The 12,202-nt window shown below is 38.1% G+C and overlaps 1 protein-coding gene across 2 annotated transcripts in view; it reads left to right on the top strand.

Moving 5' to 3' along the window:
- The window catches only part of PRORP (protein only RNase P catalytic subunit), a 131,072-nt gene that overhangs the window by 23,659 nt on the left and 95,211 nt on the right, over positions 1-12,202 (top strand). The window lies entirely within an intron of this gene.

Genomic DNA, 12,202 nt, shown 5'->3' with positions numbered 1-12,202 from the left:
TTAAATTCAAAATTTAGTTTTCAGCAGAGCACATGACACCTCCTTGTTATTCAGTACTGCTTTTTAGCAGTAGGTTGAAACTTGGCCAGTGTTTCTTCTCTTCCTAGGTTTCAAGAAATAGGAGATAAAAGAGTTAAGAAATCTGGTATATGAAAGTGTCAAACTTGAATCTGATCAAGCATCTGCAGCTATAGGTGTAACGTTTTATAGGAAATATAGGAGAAATGTTACACCTTGAAAGATACAGTACCAAATCCAGTCCATGGGAAACTTGGAGGCAACCTAGTATCTCTAATAAACAATTTGCAAGGAGACAGAGACCTGCAGATCAAAAGCAATTTGTAATATATCAGTCATTTGTGGAGTATGGACTGTATTAGGCTTTTAATTCCTGATTTGAACAATCAGGGAAATCTGAACACGGATTGTTGGAGATACTAAGAAATTATTGTTTATTATTTTTTAGGTATAATAATGCTAGTAAGTTATCTTTAAAATTTTTGTATTTTAGGGGCAATCTGGGTGGCTCAGTCGATTAGGCATCCAGCTCTTGATTTTGGCTCAGGTCATGATCTCACAGTTCATGAGTTTGAGCCCTGAGTTGGGCTCTGTGCTGACAGGACGGAACCTGCTTGGGATTCTGTCTCTGCCCCTCCCCTGTACGCTCCCTCTGTCTCTCAAAAATAAATAAAGTGTTGATAAAACTTCATATTTTAGAGCTACACACTAAAATATTTATAGATGAAAGATGTGATGTCTAAGATATGCTTCAAAAATGGGTGGGAAATGGGGGGTGGAATGGGTACAGTTACATATGAAACAAGCTTGGCCGTGAGTTGATAAAGTTAGTTTATGGGTTCATTGGGATTTATTATATTATTCTACTTTGTGTATGTTTGAAATTTCTACTGTAAAGGTGTTTTTAAAAATTCACATCAATACATACACATATGCTTTCAGGATAAAAATTCTGAAGATGAAGATTAATAAAATAATGCCTCTGTAGTGAATTTCATGCAGAGGCAACATCTTTCTATAATATTTTCCCCCAAACATATATTCATTGTAAGATGTGAAAATAGTTTAGAAATATCAGTATAGAAAGTAAAACCCCCCTTCTTTCATCAAATATTTTAAAATTCTGGAAATTGTCATGTTCTTTGCACATGATAAATATCCTTTTTGTACTTATGCATGAAAGATGAAATTTAGATCAAGAGCAGGAGAAAGATTTTCTATTAAACCACGTTGCTTATTCTTCACAAAAAGATTAATGTCTGTTCTGGAGTTTTAAAAAATCCACATGTGAATCCATTCTGCAGTGAAAATGATAGCTCTGAGACAATCTGGAATGCTCCAGCGTGCATCTACTCCCATCTGTAGTGCAGGTGGCAACTGCAGGTTAATTCCGGTGTGCTTGGGCCTTCCTTGAAGAGAACTTTGAACCTGAGAGCTTCTGTTCTCAGCGGCACGAATTGGAAGATGTGGAGTAAGGGGATTTCCACTCTTTGTTAATAAGATCTCCAGGCGTGTTTCCTTTCTGTTTTTGCATTTTCCTGAGCTATGAAGCAGCTGCAGGGTAGTAAAATGTGATTTCCTGTACTTGCAAGTGCTAGGTTTACTTTTGGAGACTTATAATTGGAGGAGTGGAATGTATATGGATGCAGCTACACACACAGCTGATTTAAGTAGTTGTGTTGTTTTGTTTTGTTTATAAATTCACTGCATTTGTGCCAGTGGTAGATTTAGTCAGATGATTTGAAGTAGCAGATAACTCATTTGTCTTAGAGGTGGGCATCCATTTTGACAGCCCACTGCTTTAGTTAACAGTACGCTTCTTTCAAACTAACTGAAAAACTATGAATGGCAAAGTTGCATTCTACCATGTTAATAAAAGTACTATATCTCCTTTGCAGATCAATGCAATGTAAATGCTTGTCTTTGGGGTTGAACTGATTATAATTTTTTCTAATGTTTTTAAATTTATTTTTGAGAGAGAGAGACAGCATGAGCAGGGGAGGGTCAGGGACAAAAGGAGTCACAGGATCTGAAGACAGGCTCCAGGCTCTGAGCTAACTGTCAGCACAGAGCCCAACGCGGGGCTTGAACCCACAAACTGTGAGATCATGACCTGAGCCGAAGTCGGATGCTTAACCGACTGAGCCACCCGGGCGCCCCTGAACTGATTATTTAATGTATAGATTCTCTAAAATGAGAAAAGCGAGAAGGGGTATTTTTCAGGAAAATGGGATAAGGCCATATCAGGTACTGCACATGGGTGCAATGTCACTGGGAAGTGAAAAGAACTTATTAGAGTAAATGCACAGGAGGTATTAAACACTAGGTGAGAGAGGAAAGGCATTGTCAAAAATTAATACTTCTTCCGTAGTCAATATCTCATGGCCTAATAATCATGGCTAGTTTTTCAAAATATATTTTAGGGGCCTATCCTTACATAAATATAAACATGGGTCAGGCCTTTGGATATAGAAATTTTGAAGTGACTTCTTTTCAGGTTGTTTAATACTGTGTTAATAGTATATAAGGCTTCTGTACCTTATATACTATTCTCTGCAATCAGAGAAACTCCATATGATTATTAGAAAATAAGAACTGATGATTATTTTTATGTTTCCAACTTTATTGAGATGTAATTGACATATAACATTGTATTAGTTTAAGATGTACAACATAGTGATTGGATATGTATATAAGGAATTGATTATTGTATAAAATACCAAAGTAACCTGACAGATCACTTCCAGAATTAGCAGAGCTAACTGATCAGATCCAAAGTACAGCATTCATTGTTCCCGACTGTCAGCTATGTTATCAGTGAATCTGCGCTAGTATTAAAATCCAGAAGTGTTTACTTTTAATTTAACATTATTGTGTTAGAATAAAACTTTAAAATTAGAATGCCCTTATAAAGGCAAAAGAATAATAGCAGATTCTGGGAGTAGGGGAAAGGAGCATAACTCTTCCTCCCCTTGTTTTGTAATTAACTCTGGTGGTTTTTAGGTCTTGTTCCATGGGATTCTGAGCCTCCAGAAACTTTAGTAAAATTATGTATAAATCTGTGTGCAATGTTTCAAGTGGGTTTTAGACTAGTAGGTAGATACCACATATATATCCAGGGTAAAGTTAGATTTAACTCCCTGTTTATATAGCTAAAGACACCAAAATTTATCAATGGCCAAATATAGGGGCACCTGGGTGGCTCAGTCGGTTAAACATTCGACTTCAGCTCAGATCACAATCCTGTGGTCTGTGAGTTCGAGTCCTGAATCAGATCAGACTCTATGCTGACAGCTCAGAACCTGGAGCCTGCTTTGGATTCTGTGTTTCTTTCTCTCTCCCTCTCTCTCTCTCTCTCTCTCTCTCTCTCTCTCTCTCTTTCTGCCCGTCTCCTGCTTGTATTCTGTCTCTCTCTCAAAAATAAACATGAAAGAAATTCGAAAGAAAGAGAGAAAGGAAAGAAAGGAAGAAAAGAAAGAAAATGACCAAATATAGAAGAAATAGGCATTTCAGCAAACTTTCCCTAGGTCCTTGAAGACCCTAATAGGACTGAGCTGGCTCTGACAATGGCCATCCAAGGTAGGATCTCCCTATGTTAATTCATATTGCATCACAGATCTTTTATACCTAGGCTGACACCACTGTTTACAAAGACAATCTGGATGCCTCCCTTAAGAGGACTTTTATGAGTAGTGGGCTCTCCTGGACTCTGTATCCCCTCCTCACTAGAGGAGATAATGCATTTCCTTGCAGTGGAATGCATTTTTCTCTTGGAAGACCCAAAGCCTTTATTGTGCCCCTGATGGGATTTTCCCCCTCAGCTTTAATGCTCTTTTGTCCATGTGACTCCCAAATTGTTTTCTTTAATCCTTACTATTCTTTCGAATGCCAGATCAATATAATCAACTGCCTGTGTGACATTTGTGTGTGATATGCCATTATGATCTCAAATTCAGCATGTCACAAATAAAATGCTTCATAAACTCTTCTTCCCTTCTAGCTTCTGATCACACACCATTGAGTTTCTTTTTGTAACTTTCCTCCTTGCCCCTGAGACTGAAGAGAATAAAACTGCTTTTGACTCTTCTCGTATCCTTTGTGGCTAATCAGTCACGAATCCTGTTGTGCAATATTGCTCTCATCTGCCTCTGCTTGTCCATTTCCACTATTTCCATCCCTCCACTACTTCCTTCCTCAACCTCAGCTCCCATGTGACTTCCTAACTGGGTTTCTTGTGTCTGCACTCTCCTCCTTCCATCTTTCTTTCACACTATTGCCAGATCAGTTTTATCAAAACACTGATTTAGTCCCTTACCCAAAAACCTTTTGCAATTTCCCATTCTTACCCTAAAAGTAGCTCCTTTTTTGGCCACAACCCACTTTTTATGCTTCATCTCTTATTATTTTCCTCTACAAACACCTGCTGCAGCCAGAGCTGCCTCACTGGCTCAGGCCTGCCTTACTGCTTTCTTCCTCTGCTTTTTCTCCTCCTCTAAAATGTACACTTGTCTCCAAATCCTTTTCAGACTTTCCTGACCTCTCTAGTCTGCATTTATCATTTCTTCTTTTGAACTTGTAGCGTTTCTGAACCCTGCCACACACTTGACTATTGACCCTGTTCTGTATATTCTCGTTATAGTGCCTGGTTTTCCACATCAGTATCTGTTATCTCTTCACTCACATAGTAAACTTTTGAAAGGACAAGATACCCTTCTTTGTATTCTACACAGTGCTTGGCATCCAGTAGGCATGCAGTAACTATTGTTATTTATATATTATCATCCAATGTTTTATTTTTTCAATGTTTATATTTCTTATATAATAGCTACCATCTACTTAATATATGGTTTAATCTTTACAATAACTTTGAGGAGAGGAGTATTTTATATACTTTACAGATGAGGAAATTGAGATGCAAAGAAGTTCAGTAGCTTGCCAAAGCCACACTGTTTAAGTCATGAAGCCAGGATTCAAACCCTTTGGATTCAATTACCATGCTATTTACCCTTACTAATAATTCTACTTCCTTATTAGTTTGATGGATGTTTTTGAGGGTGGAAAAGTGCTTAACACTTACCTTGATATTATCTGCTTAATTAATGGTGCAGAAAAGGTGTGCAAACACGGATTAGCAGTAATTGCTAACAGGGATAGTGCAAGCAAATGCAAACTGTGCCAAGCAAACTGTGTCAAAGTTCACAGGAAAATAGGACTTCCCCTTAATCTCATTGCTTACTGGTGGAATGACTCATCTTCCAGTTGTACGTTGTTCGTAAACCATTTAATATTTGTATAAGTTGAGCATGGGAGGGAAAACCGCTGATGAGATGTACAAGACACGTCATTTGAGCTTCTGAGTGTTCCTGGGGATATCCCCAAGATGCCTGTATTCTTGCCTCTCCCATTTACTGTTTGACTCTTTCACCTTTTGGATTTCTTTCAAAGTGAAAATCACTTCCCAGTTCCTTTCTGTCTTCCATGGAGACTGCTTCAGTAGGCTGCTTTTTACTACTGTGAACCGCAAGGATTTACTGTCTGCTTATTTTACCTTAGTCAGAATTCGTATTGTTTACTCAGGCACTAGAAATCCAGGAATTTAAAATTTTCTCTTCTCTATTCCTTTTTCTATTCTTGATTTTTTTTCTTTTTTTTTCATTATTTAGAGAATACTTTATTAGTTTCTGTAATCAAACCCATGTAGATAAGACCTTACACATTTAATACAGTGCGTTACCCCTGTACAAATGGAAAAAATTGTGTTTAACATTTCTAGACCAATATGGCTATATTGATTTTTTTTTCATTGAAAGAAGGCAAAAAGGCAACCCAAACTATTTTCTTTTTTAAGTAGCAATATAAATGAATGTAGATGATAGATTCTGCTTTACTGCTAATGAGAAGACTTTAAATTTTGATGGTTTTGCAGATACAATATTTCTGCTTTATAAATAAAAGAAATAGCTTATTTAGCTCAATAAACTAATGAGTTCAGTAGGAGTCAGAAATAAAGGTTCTGTATCTCTTATGTAGTCATTAACTTTTTTTTTTCTCCTGTGTATTCAATTTTCTCAAAGGATTGTTTGGGGGACAGAATCACAAGATATATTTTACATTGTAAAGAATAAAGTAGTTTCCAAGGAGGCATGACAGGCAATCCCAGTGGAGAACATTTGATTTATAAATTATCTTGTGGACCGCAAGGGCAATGAATCTTGTTTTGGTCTAGAGCTTTTCTGAAAGGGATGGGCCGAACGGTTTCTTTGGCCCCTGAATCAGAACACCTGGGGGAAAATGAAGTGTGGACATGCTTTCCTTACACATCTCAAGGCAGGTTATTGGTAATTATAAGGATCCGTCTAGTTTACCACCATGTGAAGATAGGAGCAGGGAAAGTTATTTTCCTGGTATCCTTTTTTAAAACCAAATAGCTATACTTAGTGACAAACTGTTGGTAAAACTTGTACTACTATTACTACTTACCTGATGCACATGTCAGAGGCTTGTGTAGTGTAGACTTTTTGCAGTCAAATCCTTTAATTTTATTGAGTCATTACAATAGTTCTTTGAAGTAGGTAGGTGGCCCCACTTTATACCAGAGGAACCTTGAGGTTCAGAAAGGTCAAGTGGCTTGACCAAAGTCATGTAAGCCCATGGGTGGTCCGGCAGAGAAGTCCACGCTCCTGTAATACCCTCACAGCTCCTCTGAAGGCTTGTGCTTGTTCCTGGGAGGAATAATAATAATATGGTATCCAAGATTAGTGTTGAAGGAAACATTTTGAATTTGATCATTTTGGGGGGTTGACAATGAAAAATCTATAATAATTCTTAAAAACAGCCTTGGGCAGCCCTCTGTAATTGCTTTTCTCTGGGAATTCTTTTTGAGGGCTTCAAGTTCTGTGTATAGTGCTAAATTTTTCTTCAAGATTTTTCTCTCCCTTTTTGAAAAGTAAGTATTTATTTTCTGATTTCTTTTCCTTGGGAAAGTTCTTCAGGGAGCTTTAGCTGTGCAGTATTTTTTATTTTGTTTTGTTTTGGTATCATCCACTGAAAGGATTTAAATTTTCTGTTGGTTTCCCAGGAAGGAGGGAAGTTAGGTACAGTGTTGGTGCTCTAGAGCTGGTTCCTGGTTGGCTGTGAAGTAGAGATTTCCAGGATGTGTAAGCATGGATGCACTCCTTTAACTAAAAGCAGAATTTAGAAAAACAAAATGTGATTTAGTTTCCTTGCCTAATTTTTTCCTTTCTAATTTGTGAGCAAGATTCTGTGATTAAAAATATATTGCCTTTTTGGGGGCACCTGGGTGGCATAGTTGGTTGAGCTTCTGACTTCGGCTCAGGTCATGATCCTCATGTCTTGTGGGTTCAAGCCCCTCAGTTGGGCTTTGTGCAGAGCCTGCTTTGGATTCTCTCTCTCCCTCTCTCTTTGCTTCTCCCCTGCCCTCGAGTGTGTGCTCTCTCTCAAAAATCAATAAACATTTAAAATTTAAAAAAAAATTTTTTAATATTGCCCTTTTGCCTTTCCTTTAGCTGGTCTCTATAACTCAGGATATGATATGAACAGAAAGGAGAGTGGGATTAGAAAGAATACAGCTTTTTGTTCTACCTAGAAGTTTAATTTCTTGTTTGTTTATTTGTTTATTTTAGAGAGAGGGGGAGAGGGGCAGAGGGAAAGAGAAAGAGAATCTTAAGCAGGCTCCATGGTCAGCACAGAGCCTGTCACAGGGCTCTAGCCCCTGACCCTGGGATCATGACGTGAGCCAGAATCAAGAGCCTCATGCTCAACTGGGTTTGCCACCCAGGCACCCTCAGGAGTTTAATTTCTAAACTATTTTTACCCAAATAAGATCTGTTTCCCCAAAGCCCATTCAAGGTTTAAGAAATAACTTTAAGGGGCGCTTGGGTAGCTCATTCGGTGAGGAGTCCAACACTCAGTTTTGGCTCAGATCGCGATCTCATGGTTCATGGGTTTCAGCCCTGCATTGGGCTCCATGCTGACAGTGAGGAGCCTCCTTGGGATTTTCTCTCTCCCTCTCTCTCTCTCTATCTCTCTCAATAACAAATAAACTTAAATTTAAAAAAAAACGTTAAGCTTGTGAGTATATACTATTCTGTCTCAGATATTTAGTAGAAAAATCTATGTGGAAATATACTTAGCTGCTAGAGAACATGTGTCTAACTCTGAATTCTAGATACTTGAGAATTTTTTTAGTGAAATTTTCAGTCCTTTTTGCAATTGATAGTAGACTATCATTTTGTGTTTTGAGGCAAAAGATAGATTATCTTCTCCCTTCTCCCCACTCCTCTTCCTCTCCTTCCTCTTTTTCTCTAGCTGTATAGTTTTGCATTGTATAGGATTGTAATGGAATGCAAAGAGTTTGCCACTTGGAGTGCATCAAATTGAGCACAATCTGAGGTAAATGTTGAAAGCAAAGAACTTTTTATTACTTGTTACAAGAAGACAAGGAGGTAGCTCTCAAAGCACTGCCTGCCTGTGGGATTAATACAGAAAGTTTTTATTCAGTGTGTTGGTGGGTGGGGCAGAGAGCTTGCAGACACTTTTGGTTCAGTTGCACACGCCTAGCATGGCAACATGCCAGTGCATACATTGTACGTTCAAACAATGGCAGAAAACTCTACCCATAATAAGAGATCTTAGTATTATAAGAAGCTAAAGGTAACTTCATGTCAGCGCCCAGGAGCTCCTGCACAGCTCTTCAACTCCAGTCCAGCTCCAACTGGCTCATGTGTAAGGGGCTGTCAGGCAGGACTCACCAGCAAGGGCCTGTCAGTTGAAACACCTATTTAGTGTCTCCTTGGCTGGAACTGTTGATTCTGTGAAACAAAATACATTCCTTCCCTACTTTTGTCCCTTCTCCTTCTCCCTTCTGTTTGATAGCTTTCAGCCCTCGTATTGGAGTAATGTCCTTTGTATCCTAGCTAACAGAATGACCATGATTTACTTATTAAAGGATATTTAGGTTGTCTAAATTAAATCTTACTATTGCAAAAATGCCTCAGTGAGTCACCTTACGCATTTGTAATTTCTCACATATCAAGATAACTGTAACATAGATTACGCAAATTAAATTGCTAAGGCATTGGGATTATATCAGTTTTGGTTGGCCTCCATGGAAATTTATCAGTATACATATACACTGATCAGCAAAGTGTGAGAATTTTTGTTTCTCCACACTTTTGTGTTCCAGTGTGTCATCAAATATTTTGATTTTTGCCTATCTGAAGTAAAAAAGGGAATCTCAGTATAGGATTAATTTACATTTTTTATTAAAATATTTTTTCATGTTTTATTTATTAAGAGAGGGAGAGACAGCATGAGTGGGTGAGGAGCAGAGTGAAAGAGGAACACAGAATCTGAAGCAGGCTCCAGGCTCTGAGCTGTTAGCACAGAGTCTGAGGCGGGGCTCGAACTCAGAAGCCTTGAGATCATGACCTGAGCCGAAGTCCGACACTTAACTGACTGAGCTACCCAGGCGCCACCATTAAAAAAATTTTTTTTTAAGTGTTTATTTATTTTTGAGAGACAGAGCACAAGCAGGGGAGGGGCAGAGAAAGAAGGAGACACAGAATCCAAAGCAGGCTCCAGCTCTGAACTGTCAGCACAGAGCCCCATGTAGAGCTCCAACCCCCGAACCGTGAGATTATGAGTCGAAGTTGGACACTTAAGTGACTGAGCCACATAGGTGCCCTATATTTTTCTTAATGAATAAATCATGCATCTATTCATAGGTTTAAAAACCACCTGTATTTGTTTTCTGCAAACTGCTTGCGTCTGTCTTGCTAATTTTTGAGTTATTGACGGTTTTATTGATTTTTAGGAGCTTTTTATTTGAAAAATTATGATTTGAATTTTTTGAGACTTTCTTTTTTTCCTTCTTTCACTTATGTTGTTTTCTCCCATGCAAAATTTTAAATAGTAAAATTTATCAAACTTTTCTCTCAGGCCCCTTTATATTTTTAGAAAGACCTTTCCCATTACAAGATTATTTAAAAATGAACAAAGAAACAAACCATAAATTCTCCTTTTGTCCCCCAATGTTTTGGTTTTCCTTCACATTTTTGATGCATTTGGAATTTTTTTATGTTGTAGATGTGGTATAGTTCCAATTTGATTTTTTTGCCCCAGCTAATTTCCCAGTTGTACCAACACCATTTATATAACAAACTATCTTTTCCTTCAGTGGGTTGGGATCCCACTTTTAACATATATCAAATTCCCATATATTGGGTCTGTGTCTCGAACATTCTGTTCAGATTCATTAATCTGTATACCTGACTGTACTGTTTTGATTATTATAGTTTCATAAGATATCTTAATATAGTAGAATTAATCCTTAGAGTTAGAGTTATGACCTTTATTAAAAAAGTTTTTTGGAGTTGCCTGGGTGGCTCATTCAGTTAAGCCTCCGACTTCAGCTCAGGTCATGATCTCACCTTCGGTGGGTTCGAGCCCTGCGTTGAGCTCTGTGCTGACAGCTCAGAGCCTGGAGCCTGCTCAGATTCTGTGTCTCCCTCTCTCTCTGACCCTCCCCTGCTCACTCTCTGCTCTGTCTCTCAAAATAAAATAAAGACATTAAAAAGAAACCATTATAAATAAATAAATAAATAAATGTTTAATGTTTATTTTTGAGAGAGAGAGACACACACAGAGTGTGAGCGGGAGAAGGTCAGAGAGAGAGGGAGACACAGAATCTGAAGCAGGCTCCAGGCTCAGCTCTGAGCTGTCAGCACAGAGCCTGACTTGGGGCTTCAACCCATGAACTGTGAGATCATGACCTGAGTTGATCTTAGCCAACTGAGCCACCTAGGTGCCCTGACCTTTATTTCTATAAACTTTCAAGGGACAAATATTATAGGCTTATGATAAAATATATTAATAATGTTCCCTTGGACAAAATCGTGTTTTGTAAGTATGACAGAGTCCCATTACTTTTAGATTTTTTGACTACAGTTCAAGCACAAAATATATTTTATGTAACAACCAATGTTATAACTGAAAAAAATTTACATACAAAAAATTATGTGCTCTTGATACATGTGTTATACTCTAATTGTATACTTCCCCCTCAAAATGCTGGTTACAAACTATTAAACTGATTTCATAATCCAGTACTGGGTTGTGACCTGCAGTTGAAAAATACCTTGTCAGGCTTCTATTCAGGTGAAATCCCATTAGTCTACAGTAGTCATTTTTGGGGTGGGGAACAGAAGGGGGGATATGTCATCCTAAATAAACAAGGAAGACTCCTTCAAAGCAAGTAGGACTTCTCAACAAAAGAACTCAGAAAGGACATTTGCATTTCTCTCCCATTGTTTGCAAGTACCTTATAGGGGAAGGTAGTAGTCTTGATTGGCCTTGCATAAGAACATAGGCCACTTCTGAATGCAAACTGGTGCAGCCACTCCGGAAAACAGTATGGGGGTTCCTCAAAAAATTAAAAATAGAACTGCCCTACAATCCAGCAATGGCACTACTTGGTATTTACCCAAAGAATAGAAAAACACTAACTCAAAAGGGATATCTGCACCCCTATGTTTATTTGCAGCATTATTTACAATAGTCCCGATGTAGAAATAGCCCAGTTGTTGAGAATGCAGAGAAAGGGGAACCCTCTTAACCTCTTGGTGGGAATGCAAACTGATGCGGCCAATCTGGAAAACAGTGTGAAGGTTCCTCAGAAAGTTAAGCTAGAACTAACTTTCCTATGACCCAACAATTGCACTGCTAGGTATTTATCCAAAAGATACAAAAATACTGATTTGAAAGGCAGATGCACCCCAATGTTTATAGCAGCATTATCAACAATAGCCAATTATGGAAGAAACCCAAATGTCCATTGACTGATAAGTGAATAAAGAAGATGTGACCAATATATTACTCAGCAATCAGAAAGAATGCAATCTTGCCGTTTGCAACATCATGGATGGAACCTGAGTGTATTTTGCTAAGCAAAATAAGGCAGTCAGAGAAAGACAAATACTATGTGATTTCACTCATGTGGAATTTAAGAAAGAAAACAGATGAACATAAGGGAAGAGAAAGAAACATAAAATAAGAAGAAAACAGAGAGGAAGGCAAACCATGAGATACTCTTAACTATAGATAACAAAGTGAGGATTCCTAGAAGGGAGGTTGGTGCGGAGATGGGCTAAATGGGTGATGGGCA

The sequence above is a fragment of the Suricata suricatta genome, chromosome 9 (assembly GCF_006229205.1).
Source record: "Suricata suricatta isolate VVHF042 chromosome 9, meerkat_22Aug2017_6uvM2_HiC, whole genome shotgun sequence".
Taxonomy (NCBI): Eukaryota; Metazoa; Chordata; class Mammalia; order Carnivora; family Herpestidae; genus Suricata; species Suricata suricatta.
The sequence above is the reverse complement of the archived record's forward strand: the minus strand, read 5'-3'. Positions and strand labels throughout refer to the sequence as shown.